The sequence below is a fragment of the Schistocerca americana genome, chromosome 1 (assembly GCF_021461395.2).
Source record: "Schistocerca americana isolate TAMUIC-IGC-003095 chromosome 1, iqSchAmer2.1, whole genome shotgun sequence".
In the NCBI taxonomy this organism is placed as follows: Eukaryota; Metazoa; Arthropoda; class Insecta; order Orthoptera; family Acrididae; genus Schistocerca; species Schistocerca americana.
In genome coordinates, this window is record NC_060119.1 from 315,859,024 (window position 1) to 315,879,998 (window position 20,975).

The following is a 20,975-nucleotide window of genomic DNA, read 5'->3' on the forward strand; positions in this document are numbered from 1 at the left end:
CGAGTACTTTGTCACAGGACATAAGGAGGAAAATATAGAGAAAAAAGTGGAAAGTGTCAAAACTTAGCACAGTCTTCTCTAGATCACGAAGAGACCACCTTCACACAGCACACTAAAGCTTCATAAAATTCCGACCTTTTGTAAGGTCCATTGTATCTGTAGTAATTCGTCAAGAGTGGTTTCTATGGAGAGCAAGGAAGGTTCACCATGATGATCATAATGTTACATCGAATTTGTACTAGTTGCTTAGAAGTAAAGCAACTTAGGACAACCGTACTCCGCCGATTTTGAGATTACGTACGCGTTGGCATGCCCACTGTAAACACGCTCCTTGCAGCGACGATTGCTAAGCGCCACACATGTGCTTAGCCCACTAGCACACAAATGACCTTCATGCAGCCTTCTGCGCATAGTGTTCTATGATATCATCCTTCCGGTGTCTCCGGCGAGGGCCGACCGCGTGTGCGTGGTGCTATTCCTTTGTAAGAGTTACCGTCCCACCATCGTGCAATCAGACTAGCATTTTCCCATGTGTACTTTCCTTCCCCTCGAATAATTTATTCTCTTATGATTCTTGAACAGCATATTTGTTGTTACTAGCGGAAATTTATTGTAGGACAAAGGAGTGTCTCTCATTCCTACCGCCGAGAAAGTATGCTTCTCTGTCTGTTTTCTATTCCTCCTCCTGCTATAGCGCTCCAAATCCCCATCATTACTCGATTTTCATCTCACTTTACATACTGAGTTACAGTGAAATATCCTAATGTAGCACCTTCTGTTCGGAACGTCAGCATGTCGACCTACACTACTGTTGTCGCTTCCATTCTATTGTTTGTTGTATTCTTCAGTCCTGACACTGGTTTGATGCAGCTCTCCATGCTACCCTATCCTGTGCAAGCTTCTTCACATCTCCCAGTACTTACTGCAACCTACGTCCTTCGGAATCTGCTTAGTGTATTCATCTCTTGGTCTCCCTCTACAATTTTTACCTCCCGCACTGCCCTCCAATGCTAAATTGGTGATCCTTTGATGCCTCCGAATGTGTCCTACCAACTGGTCCCTTCTTTTAGACAGGTTGTGCCACAATTTCCTCTTCTCCCCAATTCTATTCAGTACCTCCGCATTAGTTACATGATCTAACCATATAATCTTCAGCATTTTTGTGTAGCACTACATTCCGAATGCTTCTATTCTCTTCTTGTCTAAACTATTCATTGTCCATGTTTCACTTCCATACATGGCTACACTCCATACAAATACGTACAGAAAAGACTTCCGGACACTCAAATCTATACTCGATGTTAACAAATTTTTCTTCATCAGAAACATTTTCCTTGCCATAGCCAATCTACATTTTATACACCCCTACTTTGACCATCATCTGTTATTTTGCTCCCCAAATAGCAAAACTCATCTACTACTTTGAGTGTCTCATTTCCTAATCTAATCTCCTCAGCACCATCTGACTTCATTCGACTACATTCCATTATCCTCATTCTGTTTTTGTTGATCTTCCTTTCAAGACACTGTCCATTCCGTTCAACTGCTCTTCCAAGTCCTTTGCTGTCTCTGACAGAATTATAATGTCATCGGCGAACCTCAAAGTTTTTATTTCTTCTCCCTGGATTTTAATACCTACTCCGAATTTTCCTTTTGTTTCCTTTACTGCTTGCTCAATATACAGATTGAATAACATCGGGGAGAGGCTACAACCCCGTCTCCCTCTCTTCCCTACAACTGCTTCCCTTTCATGCCCCTCGACTCTTATAACTGCCATCTGGTTTCTGTTCAAATTGTAAATAGCCTCTCGCTCCCTGTATTTTACCCCTGCCACCTTTAGAATTTGAAAGAGTATTCCAGTCAACATCGTCAAAAGTTTTCTCTAAGTCTACAAATGTTAGAAACGTAGGTTTGCCTTTACTTAATCTTTCTTCTAAGGTAAGCCGTAAGGTCGGTATTGCCTCACGTGTTCCAACATTTCTACGGAATCCAAACTGATCTTCCCCGAGGTCGGCTTCTACCAGTTTTTCCATTTGTCTGTAAAGAATTCGCGTTAGTATTTTGCAGCTGTGACTTATTGAACTGATAGTTTGGTAATTTTCACATCTGTCAACACCTGCTTTCTTTGGGATCGGAATTATTATATTCTACTTCAAGTATGAGGATATTTCGCCTGTCTCATGCATCTCAGTTTTATAAAAAAGATTTTATAAAGAAACATTAAATAAAATTCGATGTGCTTTGTTAATTTAATAACTTCTAAATTTAAAGCTGCGAAATGTATTACGTCACACCAGGGCAGGGGGATCATAAATGTGACCACCTGTGAGTAGGACGTCCAAAAATCATGAAATTCATGTGACGGAATTTATAGATGGCCCCTTGGATTTTAACTATTTGTAGATTGAGGTTCTCTTTTCGGCACTTCATGTAAATTTGTATATGATAATCATTATTTCTTCTTATTCACTTCTTAGGCTTAACCTGAAAAGCTTGCTTACAGTAATTAGTCTAGTTCCATATGGTTCTTAAGTTTACCCGTGCTGATTTACAGTGAAGCGTCAAAGAAACAGGCAGAATACGGGGCTGCGGTCGGCAACGCCTATGTAACAAGTGTCTGGCGCAGTTGTTAGATCTGTCGTAGAATTGTTCGACTGCCTTAGACGAATACACATTTGATAACTGATCAAGTCAGGCCAGACATTACTGAGTATCGCTACGAACCCGTCGAGAAGATACTTTTTTGAAGCACTGCTGAGATCAAGTTTCCATGCGTCGTTTTCCGCCGAAACGCGCCACAGAAAGCAGAAAATCCTATGGGTGTAGGACTAGTCGAATGCGACACTGAGTACCATCTGTCGTTTTCGGTTTGTGGCAGGTAGACGCTCGAGTTTCCCAAAAGGACCTGGTGAAGGGTCACGGGGAACAGCGAGTCTCGACACCCACAATTCTCCAATTCCTGGGCTCATGGTATGTGCAGGTATTGCATATAGCGAAAGCTATTTGTTAACTGTTGAAATGAGGCTGAATGCTCGCTAGTTCTGTGGCAAGAATGGTTGTCGTACCCTTCATGCCCGGCGTATCAAATGGCATATTCCAGCAGGATAATACAAGACCTTACACTGTAGTTCACACCACAGACGCCCTTAGGACTGTACAGATCCTCGAATGGTCTGCCTGGTTCCCTGATTTGCTATCCATGCAGCGTGTATGGGGTGCGATGGGAAGACATCCTTTCATTCCAGCCAGCTAGCTTCACGAACTGAGAAGTGTTGTAGGCATAGCAATAAATTAATCACGGTGACATACGCAGGCTGTCTGCTAGCATGCCAAAATGAATTCAAGAGGATACTCGCTCTCAGGAGGGTCGAACCCTACGACGACGACTTCTGAACGGAATGAAACTGATACCCGTTATTTGATAAACATCTCTACAAAGTTTGATGAATATTAGATTAGTGCTTCACAGTGTAATAATTTGAGGTGCTGAGAACCATAATGACCTAAAGCACACCATCATCGATTTTGAGACTGTAGCATGAATGCATGCTCCTGACATCTGATGACCTTAAGGTCCCCTCCTTTATCAGTGCTTTACCCTAAAGCCGTATAATGAACATTTGCGAAAAGCTGTCGCATCGATTTCTGATATTCACTTACATAAGGGCCCAAAGCAAAAATTTTCGTTGTGTAGGAACACTCACAGCCTATAGTGACGCCCATTTCTTCATCGAAGCTGTAAGCTGTAGTAGGAACGCCCCCATCCAAAACTCGCGTTCCGGGTTTCAGCATCCCAGAAGCTTGTAAAATGGACGCTGAGGATATCAGAATCCTTGAGAGTTACCGACGGCAATACCCAACTAGAAGTTGGTGTTAGTGGTAAAAAATATTTTACAATGGTGAAGTTGTCAAAAGGTCATGAACTGTTTTTTAAAGTAACATTCTTCAATGGAGTCCTGGAAGGTCACCAGTTTCTTCAAGTCATATCGAGGGAGGCCACAAGTTATAATTTCTCCACAGTTTGTAGATGCTTGCACAATCAGGTATCCAAATACGTAGACAGCAGGCAAATATCAGCCTTGAAACACGGAGACTTAACGGAAGGACTAGATCAAACATGAAATACACAGACTTAAGAAAACAACTAGATTTGATGCCTAAACTCAACCGACAGTTTTATCTCGACCTCAAGCCAGGGGATGTAATTAAAATGATAACGAAAACCGTGAAGTGTTGCGATACGTCGTAAATGGGTGTGTGTGGTGCGTTTATTACCTGTTCATTAAGTTTTGATTTTAGTTTCATATTAATTACAACTGGACTCCGTAGAAATATTGGAACACGTAAGGCAATACTGACCCTACGACTTACTTTAGCAGCTAGATTAAGGAATGGCAAACGGACGTTTCTAGCAAAAAAAAAAAAAATAAAAATAAATAAAATAAAATAAAAAAAAATTTAAAAAAATGGCTCTGAGCACTATGGGACTGAACTTCTGAGCTCATTAGTCCCCTAGAACTTAGAACTACTTAAACCTAACTAACGGAAGGGCATCACACACATCCATGCCCGAGGCAGGATTCGAACCTACGACCGTAGCGGTCGCGCGGCTCCAGACTGTAGCACCTAGAACCGCTCGGCCAGCGTGGCCGGCCGTTTCTAGCATTTGCAGACTTGGAGAAAGCTTTTGACAATGGTGACTGGAATACTCTCTTTCAAATTCTGAAGGTGGCAGGGGACAAATACAGGGAGCGAAAGGCTATTTACAATTTGTACAGAAACCAGGTGGCAGTTATAAGAGTCGAGGGGCATGAAAGGGAAGCAGTTGTAGGGAAGAGAGGGAGACGGGGTTGTAGCCTCTCCCCGATGTCATTCAATCTGTATATTGAGCAAGCAGTGAAGGAAACGAAAGAAAAATTCGGAGTAGGTATTAAAATCCATGGAGCAGAAATAGAAACTTTGAGGTTCGCCGATGACATTGTAATTCTGTCAGAGACAGCAAAGGACTTGGAAGAGCAGTTGAACGGAATGGACAGTGTCACGAAAGGAGGATATAAGATGAACAACAAAAGCAAAACGAGGATAATGGAATGTAGTCGAATTAAGTCGGGAGATGTTGAGGGAATTCGAATAGGAAATGAGACACTTAAAGTAGTAAAGGAGTTTTGCTATTTGGGGAGCAAAATAACTGATGATGGTCGAAGTAGAGAGGATACAAAATGTAGACTGGCAATAGCAAGGAAAGCGTTTCTGAAGAAGGGAAATTTGCTAACATCGAGTATAGATTTAAGTGTTAGGAAGTCGTTTCTGAAAGTATTTGTATGGAAGTGAAACGTGGACGATAAATAGTTTAGTCATAATAGAAGCTTTCGAAATGTGGTGCTATAGAAGAATGCTGAAAATTAGATGGGTGGATCACATAACTAATGAGGAGGTATCGAATAGAATTGGGGAGAAGTTTGTGGCACAACTTGGCTAGAAGAAGGGATCGGTTGGTGGGACATGTTCTGAGGCATCAAGGGATCACCAATTAAGTATTGGAGGGCAGCGTGGAGGGTAAAAATCGTAGAGGGAGACCAGGAGATGAATACACCAAGCAGATTCAGAAGGATGTAGGTTGCAGTAGGTACTGGGAGATGATGAAGCTTGCCCAGGATAGAGTCTCAGGACTGAAGACCACAACAACAACATTAATTACAAAACACTCAGCCAAAAGACACTATCGCCACTAGCCCATATATGAAACTTTTGCGAATTAAGATTAATAATAATAATAATAATAATAATAATAATAATAATCTTAAATAGTAATTAAAATTGAACAACAAAACGGGTACGTAATTTTTTTTATACAGTAATTTTTTTATACAGGAATTTTTGGATGTTGTGACTTTTTTTAACCATGTCAGACCTCGAAGACTTGTAATCTGTCTACAAGTTCGATTTTCGCAACTATATGTTTTGAGAAAAACTTTGACTCAGAGCTCTAGACCCTTATGATTTCCAGTGCCCCATTTGTATTCTCGTCTATGTTACGTGTAAGGATAAGAAGTTTTAATGAAGACTGTGTGATTCCCTGTTGTAATTCCTTTTTTTTTTTTAGTTATTTGCTTCACGCCAGTGATGTTAATACAGTTCCCTTTCTCAGCTGAACCCTGACAATTTCTTTCCTAATGACTTCAGCACTAATCCTGAATTTTGTCGTAGTGATTCTGTTACTCTCTAACTGCTTATCCACTGCACGAAGGCCGGAAGGCAGCGTTAATGACAGCCCGCCGCACGCCGTCCTCTGGCGCTCGCCGCTCCTGTGTGGTGAGGCGGCAGCTCCCAGGCCGTGCTGTGGATGCAGCGCGGCAGGCTCCGGGAACAATGGCTGTGGGTGACCCGATTACCAAGCCCGGCCTCCAGCTGTGGCCAGCCACCACTAACCGGGCCAGGTCAGGCCTGCAGCTCCCGAGGCCACCACAGGGCTCCCCGGAATACATGACGACTGCGTGCGCCCACACTTCCCAGGCGGCCAACACGGAGACGATATGAATACAAAGCTACGAGCTGGTCTTTACACAAAACGAGCAATGTGGCACGTTACCCGCCTAATCTAACAGTCCGGATACTCTCCACTTTCTCCAGCCAGCCCTGCTTCGTGGCTCAGTAGACACGACTTAATGTGGCATTTATGATCCGGAGACTTCGTAAGCATCTGCTTTGTTCTCTGGACACGGTTAGCTGGAAAAGTTACAGTCGGTGAGAAGCGATCGTTAAACACCCTCCGCCCCTCCTCCCACACACACTTATCCCGTTTCTTTTTTCATGTGTTTGATTACATGTTTAGGCTGGTTACAAGCATTTGAGAAAGAGTGTGTATCCAGCAGCTGCCAGACCAGTCTGATCCTTTATACTACTCTCACAGGCGGTACGCGAGTTGGACCATCGCTACCCTTATTTCTCTGTAACTCCAGTTTTCGCCACAAGCCTGCACGAGATATCACCACCTTGTCTAACTCCCCTTGGGAGATTAAACTCTCAGAAAGCTCACCTCTGTAACTCTGCAGTGCTATAATCCAGAGTGGCCTTGACTAATCTGGTGGTGGTCTCAGGTCAGTCCACGCAGGATGGAGATCAGAATCAGCCTCTTTATCTAATCATATATCTTTTAAAAGTCCACTACGGTGGATACTCCAGTATATAAGAATGGTCTTGATGTTTTGCATTTGCTGTTCAAGATCTACCAGATTTAAAGCCAGGCTGATATTCACCTAGATGGGAATCAAGTTGGTTGGTGAACAGGCCAATTGAGAAAATCTTGTAGGTGGCAGTGACGTATGCCTCTGTAGTTGTCGAGTTCGGTTTAACTGCTGCTTTTGTGAAGAGGATGGACAACAGCCGAGATCTATATCATCCTAACAAGGTCATTGTTATTCATGTCTCCCGTATAATGTGATGGATACTCTGTACGGAATTTTGATCTGCGTATTTCCACATCTGCGCTTCTATACCAGCTTCCCGGCCATTGACCTTTTTGTGCGAACACACACCTATGCCCGAACTCGTACGGGCTTGGTAGATTAATTTGCCATGAGTAATGAGTATGATGGGCAATCATCTAGTAGGCGCACTACGAATGTAGTGGTGTGGACATGTTGGGAATGTGGGTCTCATGGGGAGCGTGCAAGGGATAAGTCCCTGCAGGCGCACTATCCTCTGTGCCCTCGATGGCTCAGATGGATAGAGCGTCTGCCATGCAAGTAGGAGATCCCGGGTTCGAGTCCCGGTCGGGGCACACATTTTCAACATGTCCCCAATGAAGTATATCAACGCCTGTTTGCAGCTACGGTGTACATTTAATTATTTCATTTACACAAGCTTCACCTGAGGCCCTCCATTTCAATTTCTTCACTGGTTGGTAGTAGAGAGTGAGTTCCTAAAATGGGCGCATGCAAGGCAAGTCTCCATAGACTCCTTTGTCGCGTGGAGTGGCCGCGCGGTTTGAGACGCCATGTCACGAATTGCGCGGCCCTTTCATCCAAAGGTTCGAGTCGTCCTTCGGGGAGGTGGGTGGGTGTGTGTGTGTGTGTGTGTGTGTGTGTGTGTGTGTGTGTGTGTGTGTGTGTTTTTAGTGTAAGTTAGTTTAGGTAGTGTGAAAGTCTAGGGACCGATGACCGCAGTAGTTTGGTCCCTCAGGAATTCACACACATTTGAACATTTTTGAACTCCTTTGCACTGAGCAACGAAGGCTATTGATGCAGTCTTTATTTTCTATGCACATCTTAAAGTTTAACTGGCGTAATGAGTATTCCGTGAGTTTTCGGAATTGCAAACGGATGTCGTCGTCTCGCCACAATATTTTTCCTGACAACTTGTCTGCCGAAATATCTTGCCAAGAAGCCGACATTGTCCTGCGGCAACCACGAAATATCAGATTTATTTAGTCGGTCCACTGTAAGTAGATCCGGGGAGATGTTCCAGGGAATCAGATGTTTGTGACAGACAAGTGACTGATCAGTTGGTTAGGTGTTCATGTTTTGTTTCTCTACTTACGTGCAAAGCAGAAGACGAATAAATATATTGGGCCAACTGGCAGTCTGTACACCGCACGAACTTTCACACCTGTCTACTAACAGGCCGAGAGAGTACAGGAAGCGAACGTTAACGGTCCTAATCCTACTTCCTCGAGGTACGCGGGATGCTGCTTTCGTTTCTGACTATCTCACTCAAAGCGAAAGCGATGCAATTACTTCTGTGTGGTACGAAGTATTCAACGCAATCTTACATCTGTTCCGATACTGTTTAATCGACCATTTTCTCTGTAAGAACTCTTGCACACAATGTTGAATCAAACAACTAATTTGTTTGTGTATAAAAAAAGTCTCGCTCTGCAATACGGAGCATCTTTTTACCCAAATCTGATCCTCAGCATATTTCGACACTCGTGCTCAATATGCTTGCTAGCTCCTAGTTACTTGCCAAGGCGGGGATGGTACGTAAGCGGTGTGACGTCAAACAATGTTTATACAGTGCAAGCGATACTCCCCTCTGACTGCCGCACTGACTGTTCAACAGGACACCACCTCACTACTTTTCCTAGCGGTTCGCGATTGGATGACATTACTCAGAGCTGCTTTCTGCAAGAGTTCCTTACTGTCAGAATGACATGCAATATGGTCAAAACTGGCCACAATTTATGCCTGACTTTATGCATTATCCGCCCGGAGTGATTTAGGAACTATGGAGAACCAGACAGCTATCTGAATCCCTACCCCAACGATGCTAGTGTGTATCTCACTCGGTGCTGAAAATTAACCGTAACTGCACATGGCCGTGTCGAACAGGAGAACCCGATGAAAGGAGCTATTTCAAGCCAAGCACTCAGACTTAGCAGCAGGGCGTCGATTCTGGATACTGGATGCTCTAAAAATTCTTCTTTTGTCTTTATTCGTTTCTGAATATGACAGTATCTGCCGCCTGCGTGTAGTCGTTTGGTAAAGTAGCAGTGTGCCTCAACTCAGCTTTTTATCCCCTCCCCGAAACTTACCACTGTTACAACAGCTGCTAATCGATTTTAGACGCCAATTTAAACGAGCTTATATTAATTTGACCGTTAGATCTAATTTAATATTTCATTTTATTCACCGTAATTTTATTTCAACTTACACAGAACCCCCACGCCCACTTTTTTTTTTTCAAAGAAAATTCCGCACTGGCTGTTTGAATTTTATTAAATCTGCTACCGGTTTCGCACCACTTATCGGTGCATCCTCAGGCAATCTGCACAAAAAATATAGTAAGAGCTCATATAAACTATTCGATCCCCAATTCTGAGGTGTAAATTAAACTTTTAAATATACAGTTTTTTGAATGAAACAAAAGCACTCACATGCGCTATTTATAACATAGTAACGTTGAACATTGCCCTGTAGACACTCCCCACCATTCACGTCCAATATACAGTCATCTGGTGAAAGCAGTAGTTAAAATTTGAAAACCTTTTTAAATTCTTTTTTTTTAAATGATGGAGGCGGCAATGAGCTAGACAGTGACTCCCAACAGGTGGTCCACGGACCCCCAGGTGTCCGCGAGCTATGCCAGAGGGGTCCGCAAACAAATATAGGAATCGGCTCGACATGCGGTCGGATTTCAGAGTGAAAGTTTCAAGTTTGGAACCTAATATTTCAGAAATATTGGACTCAAAGGTCAGATTGAACTCATCTCATTAAGAACTGAAAATTAAAACTAACTGTATACTGATGGAGTACTCTGTCGTAACTGTATTTTTTCAACTAAATAATACCTTGTACGAAATTAGTGTTTTCCTATTTTTCACAGATGTCTACTCAATGCAGTCTCAAGTGTAGTACACTTGAAAGACCAATACACTCAGTTCTAATATTTTTCTGTCATTTTCAGTTCATACTCAGTTTTTATTTTTTAAGGAGCTTCTTATACTAAACACCCAGATTTGAAGACAAAGATTTTGACTAATAATCAAAAATTTAACAATGACAATGATGGCTAAATTGAAAAGTTTTAAGCTCAATATTTTTTCAATAATAAATGTCAATATTTCTTCTAATTACCAAAAATAGAAAACGTATAAAAAGATTCTTAATTTGGCTTTTTTAGGTACTTGATACTGTGATACGACAAGGCATCAATCATGCTCGATGAGGGGGTCCTCGAGAAAATTTTGTTGGGAACCCCTGAGCTAGAAAATAAAAATAAAATACGATGCTGATAAAACACCCCAAACACGAACGACGAAGAGCGGAACATTAGCATGAACAACAGCGGGATTAGGGCCTTGTAAATCAGAACATACCGTGCAAGTTGAGAGGAGGCGCGCGGCAGTGGACACGGCCAGACTGGTACGGTGCGAGGAACAGGAAATTTAACTTAAGAGAGGAAAAAAAAAAGAGAGTAAACGGGTTATTACATGCTTGAGAGTGTTTACTACGGTTCACCTGGACAGGCAGAGGTGCTGTAAGAGGGCCACTGAGAGGTAAGGTCGATGATACGTAAAGCAGTCGTGTTTGTGGAGGCAGCCGCCAACAAAAGTTCCCCCGTAAAGGCGTTTCTTGCGAACTGGCGCTCTGTAAACCCAAGGGCGAGCCTTTGTCTTGCCGTGCCTACGGAACTACACTGCTTTCGTCACTGCCTTTTTGAGAACGGCTTTGTCATCATTTTCACATGAAATTTTCTTTTGGAGGTATCATCAAGCAGAAGTTTAATTTTTAGACAATTTTAATGATTTTATCACAATGAAAACTTCGTGTAACATTTCACATACAGAGGCAGTATTTAAACATCAATTAGTAATATATAATTTTTTACAATCTAAGCTGCTGCAGAAAGCACATCAGTGCTGCCAAATACTAGTGCCGAAGTATTAGAAGCTACAGAAGGGTCTTGAAACGCCACTGGACGAAAACGTGAAATCTTAACGCTCTAACGGTAAGGTTGGGGTTGGATCCGACCCCAGCGAGTCTGTTTTGTTTATAACTCCCCACTCCCGTTTCTGAGAGCGCTTTTTCTCTTGTAGTATCTTACTAAAATGGCGAATCCACTCCTTAGAATTCCTGAGGAGATATACAACGAGTTTCTCCGACAGGAGGCTGAGTCAGAGGATGGCGACAATATCGATGCAGAAAACTGTTCAGAAACCACGTATTACATTATGCGTACAAAGACATTTATTATTGAGAACTTTATATTTCGAAACTGCTGACACTATAATTATTTTCTACAAGTAGTAAGAGATGTTTCTCATTTAGTTCCTATCTGTAGAATTTCTAAAGCACTCAAGTTTCTAGTTGATGACTGAATCTATTGATTTTTACTATGTTTTCAACAATTTTGTAGAGAATATTTCTATTAATGTATTTTTTGTAATCAAATTCCTATTTTTTCCGAAGTACTTTATATTCTTACTTATTGGCTATAAAAATAAAAAACTTGTTATAACAAATATTATGTGTGTTTAATTGATGATAAAACTTTTTCCCATTATTCATTTTTTATTTTACCCCGTAAAATCGATATTTGGAGGGTGGGGTCTGATCCAACCCCACCTTACCGTTTATGTCGGGAAACTTCACCTTACCGTTAGAGGGTTAAAATATTGTCCAGCAACATAACTGAATCATAATTACAACGCGAATACTTCGTATGTAATGGACCACTGAGAAAGTAGTAATAATAATAATAATAATAATAATAATAATAATAATAGACCTATATTATACGGAATGCCACACATATCAGTCCTAGAAGCAAACTGTCTATTTCTACCTGTTGCTTTGTACTGTGAAGGGGAAGAGAAAGCGTCTTGTTGAGAATATGAGAGAAATCTACGTCAAAAGCACTTCTGAACTGACGAATTATTTTCGAAATCGATCGAAAATAAAAGGAAACAGGAATATATTAAAACTCTATAATTGGGTAGGGCTCTGCAACAAGAAAATGTCTTCAATCGAAAAAAACCAAATGCCGTTTATCAAACTCACAAAACTGAATCGTTCTTCAGAAAGGAGGCTCTGTTAAAACAGTTTTCAGGACACTCCTTATCAATCGCGATAAGCGAATGACTCAATACACCGTCCGCCCAAGACTTCCTTCCCGGCAGCTGAACAGAAGACGGACTAAGGCAACTTCTGTGCTGGACTAAATGCACAAAGCGTATGGAAGCCTAACTGCTTGTTAACACACACAGTGTTGGATACTTTGTTAACACGACAGCACATTTTGCAGCAGAACCCGCGCAGAAGTCCCCTGACAGCGAGGATGAGTAACCTCTGCCTCGTCAGTAGTACTAACTAACCGTAATGGTTTTTCATTGGTGGAAACCAAGGAACTGGTTTGTACCACTTTCCTCCCAACACTATACATTGTTAGCGAACACTTGGTTCAAGAATCATAAAAGAAGGTTGTATACATGGAAGAATCCTGGAGATACTGGAAGGTATCAGATTATTTAAAGGTAAGAGATTTAGGAACCAGATTTTAAATTGTAAGACATTTCCAGCGGCAGATGTGGACTCTGACCACAATCTATTGTTTATGAACTGTAGATTAAAACAAAAGAAATTGCAAAAAGGTGGGAATTTAAGGAGATGGGACCTGGATAAACTGACTAAACCAGAGGTTTTACAGAGTTTCAGGGAGAGCATAAGGGAACAAATGACAGGAATGGGGGAAAGAAATACAGTAGAAGAAGAATGGGTAGCTCTGAGGGATGAAGTAGTGAAGGCAGCAGAGGATCAAGTAGGTAAAAAGACGAGGGCTAGTAGAAATCCTTGGGTAACAGAAGAAATATTGAATTTAATTGACGAAAGGAGAAAATATAAAAATGCAGTAAATGAAGCAGGCAAAAGGAATACAAACGTCTCAAAAATGAGATCGACAGGAAGTGCAAAATGGCTAAGCAGGGATGGGTAGAGGACAAATGTAAAGATGTAGAGGCTTATCTCACTAGGGGAAAGATAGATACTACCTACAGGAAAATTAAAGAGACCTTTGGAGAAAAGAGAGCGACATGTATGAATTTCAAGAGCTCAGATGTAAACCCAGTTCTAAGCAAAGAAGGAAAAGCAGAAAGGAGGAAGGAGTATATAGAGGGTCTATACAAGGGCGATGTACTTTAGGACAATATTATGGAAATGGAAGAGGATGTAGATGAAGACGAAATGGGAGAAACGATACTGCGTGAAGAGAGTGACAGAGCACTGAAAGACCTGAGTCGAAACAAGGCCCCCGGAGTAGACAACATTCCATTGGAACTACTGACAGCCTTGGGAGAGCCAGTCCTGACAAAACTCTACCATCTGGTGAGCAAGATGTATGAGACAGGTGAAATACCCTCAAACTTCAAGAAGAATATAATAATTCCAATCCCAAACAAAGCAGGTGTTGAAAGATATGAAAATTACCGAACTATCAGTTTAATAAATCACAGCTGCAAAATACTAACGCGAATTCTTTACAGACGAATGGAAAAACTAGTGGAAGCCGACCTCGGGGAAGATCAGTTTGGATTCCGTAGAAACACTGGAACACGTGAGGCAATACTGACCTTACGGCTTACCTTAGAAAATAGATTAAGGAAAGGCAAACCTACATTTCTAGCATTTGTAGACTTAGAGAAAGCTTTTGACAATGTTGACTGGAATACTCTTTCAAATTCTAAAGGTGGCAGGGGTAAAATACAGGGAGCGAGAGGCTATTTACAATTTGTACAGAAACCAGATGGCAGTTTTGAGAGTCGAGGGGCATGAAAGGGAAGCAGTGGTTGGGAAGGGAATGAGACAGGGTTGTAGCCTCTCCCCAATGTTGTTCAATTTGTATATTGAGCAAGCAGTAAAGGAAACAGAAAAAAAATTCGGAGTAGGTATTACAGTCCATAGAGAAGAAATAAAAACGTTGAGGTTCACCGAAGACATTGTAATTCTGTCAGAGACAGCAAAGGACTTGGAAGAGCAGTTGAACGGAATGGACAGTGTCTTGAAAGGAGGATATAAGATGAACATCAACAAAAGCAAAACGAGGATAATGGAATGTAGTCGAATTAAGACGGATGATGCTGAGGGAATTAGATAAGGAAAAAGAGACACTTAAAGTAGTAAAGGAGTTTTGCTATTTGGGGAGCAAAATAACTGATGATGGTCGAAGTAGAGAGGCTATAAAATGTAGACTGGCAATGGCAAGGAAAGCGTTTCTGACGAAGAGAAATTTGTTAACATAGAGTATAGATTTAATTGTCAGGAAGTCGTTTCTGAAAGCATTTGTATTGAGTGTAGCCATGTATGGAAGTGAAACATGGACGATAACTAGTTTGGACAAGAAGAGAATGGAGGCTTTTGAAATGTGGTGTTACAGAAGAATGCTTAAGATTAGATGGGTAGATCACATAACTAGTGAGGAGGTATTGAATAGAATTGGGGAGGAGTTTGTGGCACAACTTGACAAGAAGAAGGGACCGGTTGGTAGGACATGTTCTGAGGCATCAAGGAATCACAAATTTAGCATTGGAGGGTAGCTTGGAGGATAAAAATCGTAGAGGGAGACCAAGAGATGAATACACTAAGGAGATTCAGAAGGATGTAGGTTGCAATAAGTAGTGGGAGATGAAGAAGCTTGCACAGGACAGAGTAGCATGGAGAGCTGCATCAAACCAGTCTCAGGACTGAAGACAACAACAACACTATACATTGTGTGATGATTACCCGTGTTATGGTATACAAGTGTGCTAGTACAGGAGTCTATCATATGGTAAAGTAACAACAAGCGCATGGCATCGATTAAAACATCTAGTTTCATCTAAAAGACGTTTTAATTTTCTTGTGAAAGTAATTGTGGTTAATTAAACATCTACAAGTTTCTAAATTTTTGCCCTCATGAAGCATTTCCAAGTTGTACTCTCCTAATCAAACGAAATCGTTTGAGACACTTAACTAAGTAATTATCTTTTGTTTAGTGAATTTTCTTTTGTAGGCTTCTCGCTCCTCTATCTACTTGTCAACCCAGTTCACTCAACAAATTAGAAGCCATTTGAATAGCCTACCTTCGGCGTAATTTTAAATGATATAAAACAGTAAGTGAATTATCAGGCAGTTTTTTTATTAATACGTTTAAGTTTAGTAAGGCCTTGACAATGAAGCCACAAGCAACCGTCAGAAAAGAAGCTGCCTCAGTTAAATGGCCTCAGTGGCATTGTGAATGAGAGGTACGGACATATGTAGAGACTCTTCCACAAGACTGCGGTTTCTGATACTATTATAAGATGAGGCCATAACTACGACGTAATTAGCTAGTCCCAGCTCAATGCTGAATTGTTCCTAATTATGTTTTCTATAAATATGTGAAATGTTACTCGTCATTCCTAGTTCGAACGAGTTTTGCTTCTATGTATAGCGTAACGTTACAGAAATGTAAACAATATAAACGATGAGGAACGAACAAGAAGTAATTAGTCTACTATCATCTTTGAGTTGCGGTTTCCAAAGGGAAAGAGCTCAGTACTACTTAGACTGTGGAAAATCAGTTCCATGTCACTCTTGCGTGTGCTCTGGCATCCGAAAACCAGTTTTAACGAAAGACTGAACACTTGTGACATTTCAAATTCGCCAGAGTACGTTAACAATGACTAAAGAAAGCCCAACTGATTGCGGACACAATTAAAACCTCTGCTTAGAAGTGTGTAATCGCATATGTTAGTATGACCCGATTCATTTCGTTTCATTTTACATTATGCAGTGCCTCAGTTCTCGTAAGATTCAGTTCTGTCAGCAAACATGAGCCCCGTCAAGAGTTGTGACTTTTCATTTTAGAGTACACTATGGACCGTGTTTACGTACCTCCACTGCCAAGAACATTGGAACAGTTCAGCGAACACATCGATGTTGTTGTGATGACCATTCACAAGATATAGCTATATGAGAGATGGAACTTTATTACAGCTTGGATGTGTGAACAAAGGGGCACTCATAGAACTTGTGACGAGTGCAAAATGCAAACTTCGTGAATTTACGGTTCTATTCATACACCAATCATAAAAGTACACATAGTACTTTGGAAAATAAATCATTTATATCATGAACAGAAAGTGGATTCGTTCGTGTTTTAGAATAGTCAGAATACTTACGCCTCTGTCCTGTATCACGTGTGGGTATCCAGAAGGAAATATTAAGCTGCATTCGGAAGGGCCAAAGATGTTTAGTCACAGCGAAGAGAATTGCAGTCTTTGGTAACTTGAAACTCACCGCTCTGTTGTCTGACTTTAAGCTCGAGATCACTATCCGTGTTAACAGCGGAACACCAACCTGCACTCGAGTTGGACGTTCACCCGGAATAGGGAACGTGAATACTAGCGAGGCGAGCAGGGAGGGTGGCGGCGCGGGCGGGCGGATGCAGGCTGTAAATATTGACAGCTGCCGACTGCCTGCGCGCAGTGACGTCACGACGTAGTTCTGGCGCGAGGATGCGGTGACGTCACCGGCGAACGGCCGCCGCTATTCCTGACAGGAGGGCTGGTTGCGCCACCTTGCGGCCTGACAGCTGGGCTGCGGGCGCCCTCGTATCAAACCGCTGGCGACCGCTGCTCGAACAACACCATGTTCTCGGCTCATTTTACACGCCCTGCCTTAGCCGTAGCCATACCGCACCTCACTTTAGTCCGACGACACGATTCGTAGCATGAGAATAACATCGATTCTGTACTTAGTGAGCATTACGTACACTGCGAGTAGCTGGCCTTCGACTGAGACTGCAAACTTCGCAACACAGTATTCTACTTCGTTGTCAAACATTTACCACACGAATTCAATGTCCGCTATGAATAGGATCATTAACGAAAGTAAAGATTAGAGTTTCACGTCCCATCGACGACTAGGCCATTAGAAACTGAACACAAGCTGACAAGGAGACGGCACGAGCGTGGAGTCGGGAATTTGTCCAAAATTTTGTGTGGTGAAAGGGGACCCTTAATACCTCACGTGGTTAAAATATTAGGACGCACTACCCGGAAAATCCCGGGAAAAATCGATTCAAAGTTTCTTAGGTGCCTTATGAGTATAAAATGTTAGTACATTGCCGAGCCGCCGTCTGGCTTAGATGTTTAGGGTTCGGACTCTTACGCCACAGGTTTCGGGTTCTACTCCTCCTCGGGCACTTTTTTCTTCTGTTTCATTTTCTTTTTTATTCCACCAATTATTCAGAGAGTTTCCCAAACCTATATTATCTTTAACAAATTAGTTACATTATTGAATAAAAATGATTTTCTTTTCGTCCAACAGCACAATTCATGGCGGTGGATTTTCCATTTTTCCATTGTAAAGTATATAAGGAGAATCATTGGTATTTAATCAGAACAACAAATGCGATTGGGAAACATTCAATTTTTATACATATAATAATTATAAACAAGAATCGCAGTGGTAATTATCGCAAAAACAAACAAAGCAATTTCTGCGACATTTTGTGCAACATATAAAAGCGGATTTTTTTTACAATCACAGGGCGTTTGCAATAAATCTGTACAAAAATATGCCCCATTAACATTTTCGAAAATGTTTTGAATATCTGATAATTCTGAGGCAAACCAGGTATACTGAATCATGTCTCGGAATATTGGTGATAACTGATGGTGAATTATAGAACGAATTTTTATAGTCTTCCCGGGAATTAATTTCACGACTATCCTGTATCAATGCGCTGCAATTTTGCAAGCAACAGAAGAAAAAAAAAGTGCCGGAGGAGGAATCGAGCCCGAGACCTCTGGCGTAAGGATCCGATCGCTAACCATGTAGGCCAGAGGGCGGCTCGGCAATGGACTAACATCTTATACTCATAAGGCACCTAAGAAACTTTGGATAGATTTTTCTCTGGATTTTTCGAGTAGTGCGTCCTACTATTTTAACCACGTGGGGTGTTAGGGGTCCTCTTTCACCACACAAAATTTCGGACAAATCCCGGATCCCACGGTCGTGCAGTCTCCTTCTGAGATTGGAGAACGCCATGCCCTTTCTTTTGAACCATCCTGACATTCACCTTAAGCGATGAAAGAAAATCATGGAAAATCTCAACGTGGATAGTCGAAGCGTGCTTTGCGCCGGTGTCATCCCGAATAAGAGTCCACTTTTTTCACTGCGTAGCCTCTCTCAGTACCGCCGCTCTGCTAAGACACTTTATCGGTTTACTATCCTAATCAGCAGGGAAATGAAAAAGAATCTTTAAGGGGGAGGGGTTTTACGAGCAGTCTTTCCGAATTTCCAATACAATTGTGCAACCATTCAAATATTTCTGGATACAGCCTTCCAGTTTTACGACATATCTACGCTGTAGACCTTCTAACTACGTTGACTGAAACAACTGCAAAATCGACTTCGTGTACAATGAGTCACGCTGCAGCTCAGTGTACGTCTGTAAAAAGTACGCGAGATTGTGAGTCTGCGTCATCAGTAACCGGTTGTATCATCTACTTTCAAATGCTTTCTTTTTTCGTGCCGAATGACATTTTCTTCGCAAACTGCGAGTTATCTTAAATGTTCACCAAGTGAACGTCAGTTAAGAGTTCATGAAGTTTTTGAGTGTAATCTGAGACGTAGCGACTATAAGAGGTTGAAAAAATATTTGTCTCCTTAGTCTGAAATAATTTTAACCATCACCTACATTTATATCTTCAGCTCAGAGTATCTTAGAGAATAAGTTTTTCGCTTCCCTAACACCACTTTATTCCAGGAATCATGTTTCATATTACGCCATGTTCATAATTTTTATTTCTGGACCATTTAATTACAACTGAATAATACTACTTTCCTGCCTCACGCATTTCGCCTTTCTTCTTTGCAAGGTATGTTCAGTAGCAGGCTTCGTGGATGATTTTCTACATGTGTTTTTGTTCCATTTTTGGCGTTTTATTTTTCTTATAAATGACATCTGACGTTTTGTTTTTCAGAGTTCACAGCACTAGGATCAGTGGTGTTATCTTTTGTTCTTGGACGGTCCAAAAATAAAAATTATTAACATACCTTGTTATATGCAACTGAGGACGACAGCACAAGAAACACTTACAGATCACGTTTCATAGGTCCTCGTTTTTTTTCTTCTTTTTCCCCGCACCACGAACTGAATGCCAACCGAAACTACTCGCAGCAAATCATCTTCACCGGAACACCACATATTCTACACACAAACTGATGCTTGCGAAAGAATGCTTGGACTGCGTGGGGGCGAATGGCGTGCAAATGGCTCTGAGCACTATGGGACTCAACATCTGAGGTCATCAGTCCCCTAGAACTTAGAACTACTTAAACCTAACTAACCTAAGGACATCACACACATCCACGCCCGAGGCAGGATTCGAACCTGCGACCGTAGAAGACACGCGTTTCCGGACATAAGCGCCCAGAACCGCTCGGCCACCGCGAATGGTGTTTGTGCTTGTTTGCGGAAAATACTTGATCGTACATATGCATGTGAAGCGTGCCGTTACATGTGTGGCAGCCTTTGTATGCATGCATAGCACCCCCCCCCCCCCCCAAATAAAAAAAAATACAAAAAAGAGAGAGAGAGAGAGAGAGAGAGAGAGAGAGAGAGAGAGGACAGGGGGGAGGGGCGAAAATCACAACGGCAATGAGGTATTGCTCGGCCTTGAACCAATACATCTTACACACGATAAAAAAATGTCGTGTGACTAGGGCCACCCGTCGGGTAGACCGTTCGCCGGGTGCAAGGCTTTCGATTTGACGCCACTTCGGCGACTTGCGCGTCGATGGGGATGAAATAATGATGATTAGGACAACACAACACCCAGTCCCTGAGCGGAGAAAATCTCCGCCCCAGCCGGGAATCGAACCCGGGCCCTTAGGACTGATATGTCGCGCTGACCACTTTTTTTTAATCTCATTTTGTTCGTTTTCTTTCGTTTCATCTGCTCGGGGCGGACGTCGCAAGACACCCGTTTCTGTTCGTCGTTGATCCGTTAACTCTTTTTTTTTATTCAGAGGGCAGCTAACCCTCTGACCGAACACACTGAGCTAACGTGCCGGCACCGTATCAGCCGACGTGTCCCCATTCGATTTTGTCCTGTGGGGATATCAAGGGCCTTGTGCATGAAGCACTTGTTACATCGCCGGAGGACCTAGTGGGCAAGATTTTTGCGACAGTAGGATGTCTTAGAGATGTCCCAGGCACCTTTGAGAGGGCGCAGCGTCCATGCCAGGAGTGTGTCGATGCATCTGGACAAAACTTTGAACATCTCCCGTGTTGGATGTCCATTTGTAGCATACGACTGAGAAACTGCAACGCCTTTTAGTAGAGCCAGGTGGCCCTTGCGACCACCCGGTTCATATTTGATAACTGATCCTTGTTGTAAGCCCGATGTGTCATGTCAGTTTGTCAACGTACTTTCGAATCATCCTTAACTATAGAGCTATCAGAGGTCCACGTTACGTTGGGAAGGTTGCTTTACCTCGGAGGATTTTTCC

The 20,975-nt window shown here is 42.1% G+C and overlaps 1 protein-coding gene and 1 non-coding gene across 3 annotated transcripts in view; one reads left to right on the top strand and one right to left on the bottom strand.

Moving 5' to 3' along the window:
- LOC124622276 (CDC42 small effector protein homolog) overlaps positions 1-20,975 on the bottom strand; it is a 177,443-nt gene that overhangs the window by 19,807 nt on the left and 136,661 nt on the right. The gene's annotated exons all lie outside the window — the stretch shown is intronic.
- Trnaa-ugc lies at positions 7,706-7,780 on the top strand. The gene has a single exon. It is a non-coding gene; the product is annotated as a tRNA-Ala (tRNA).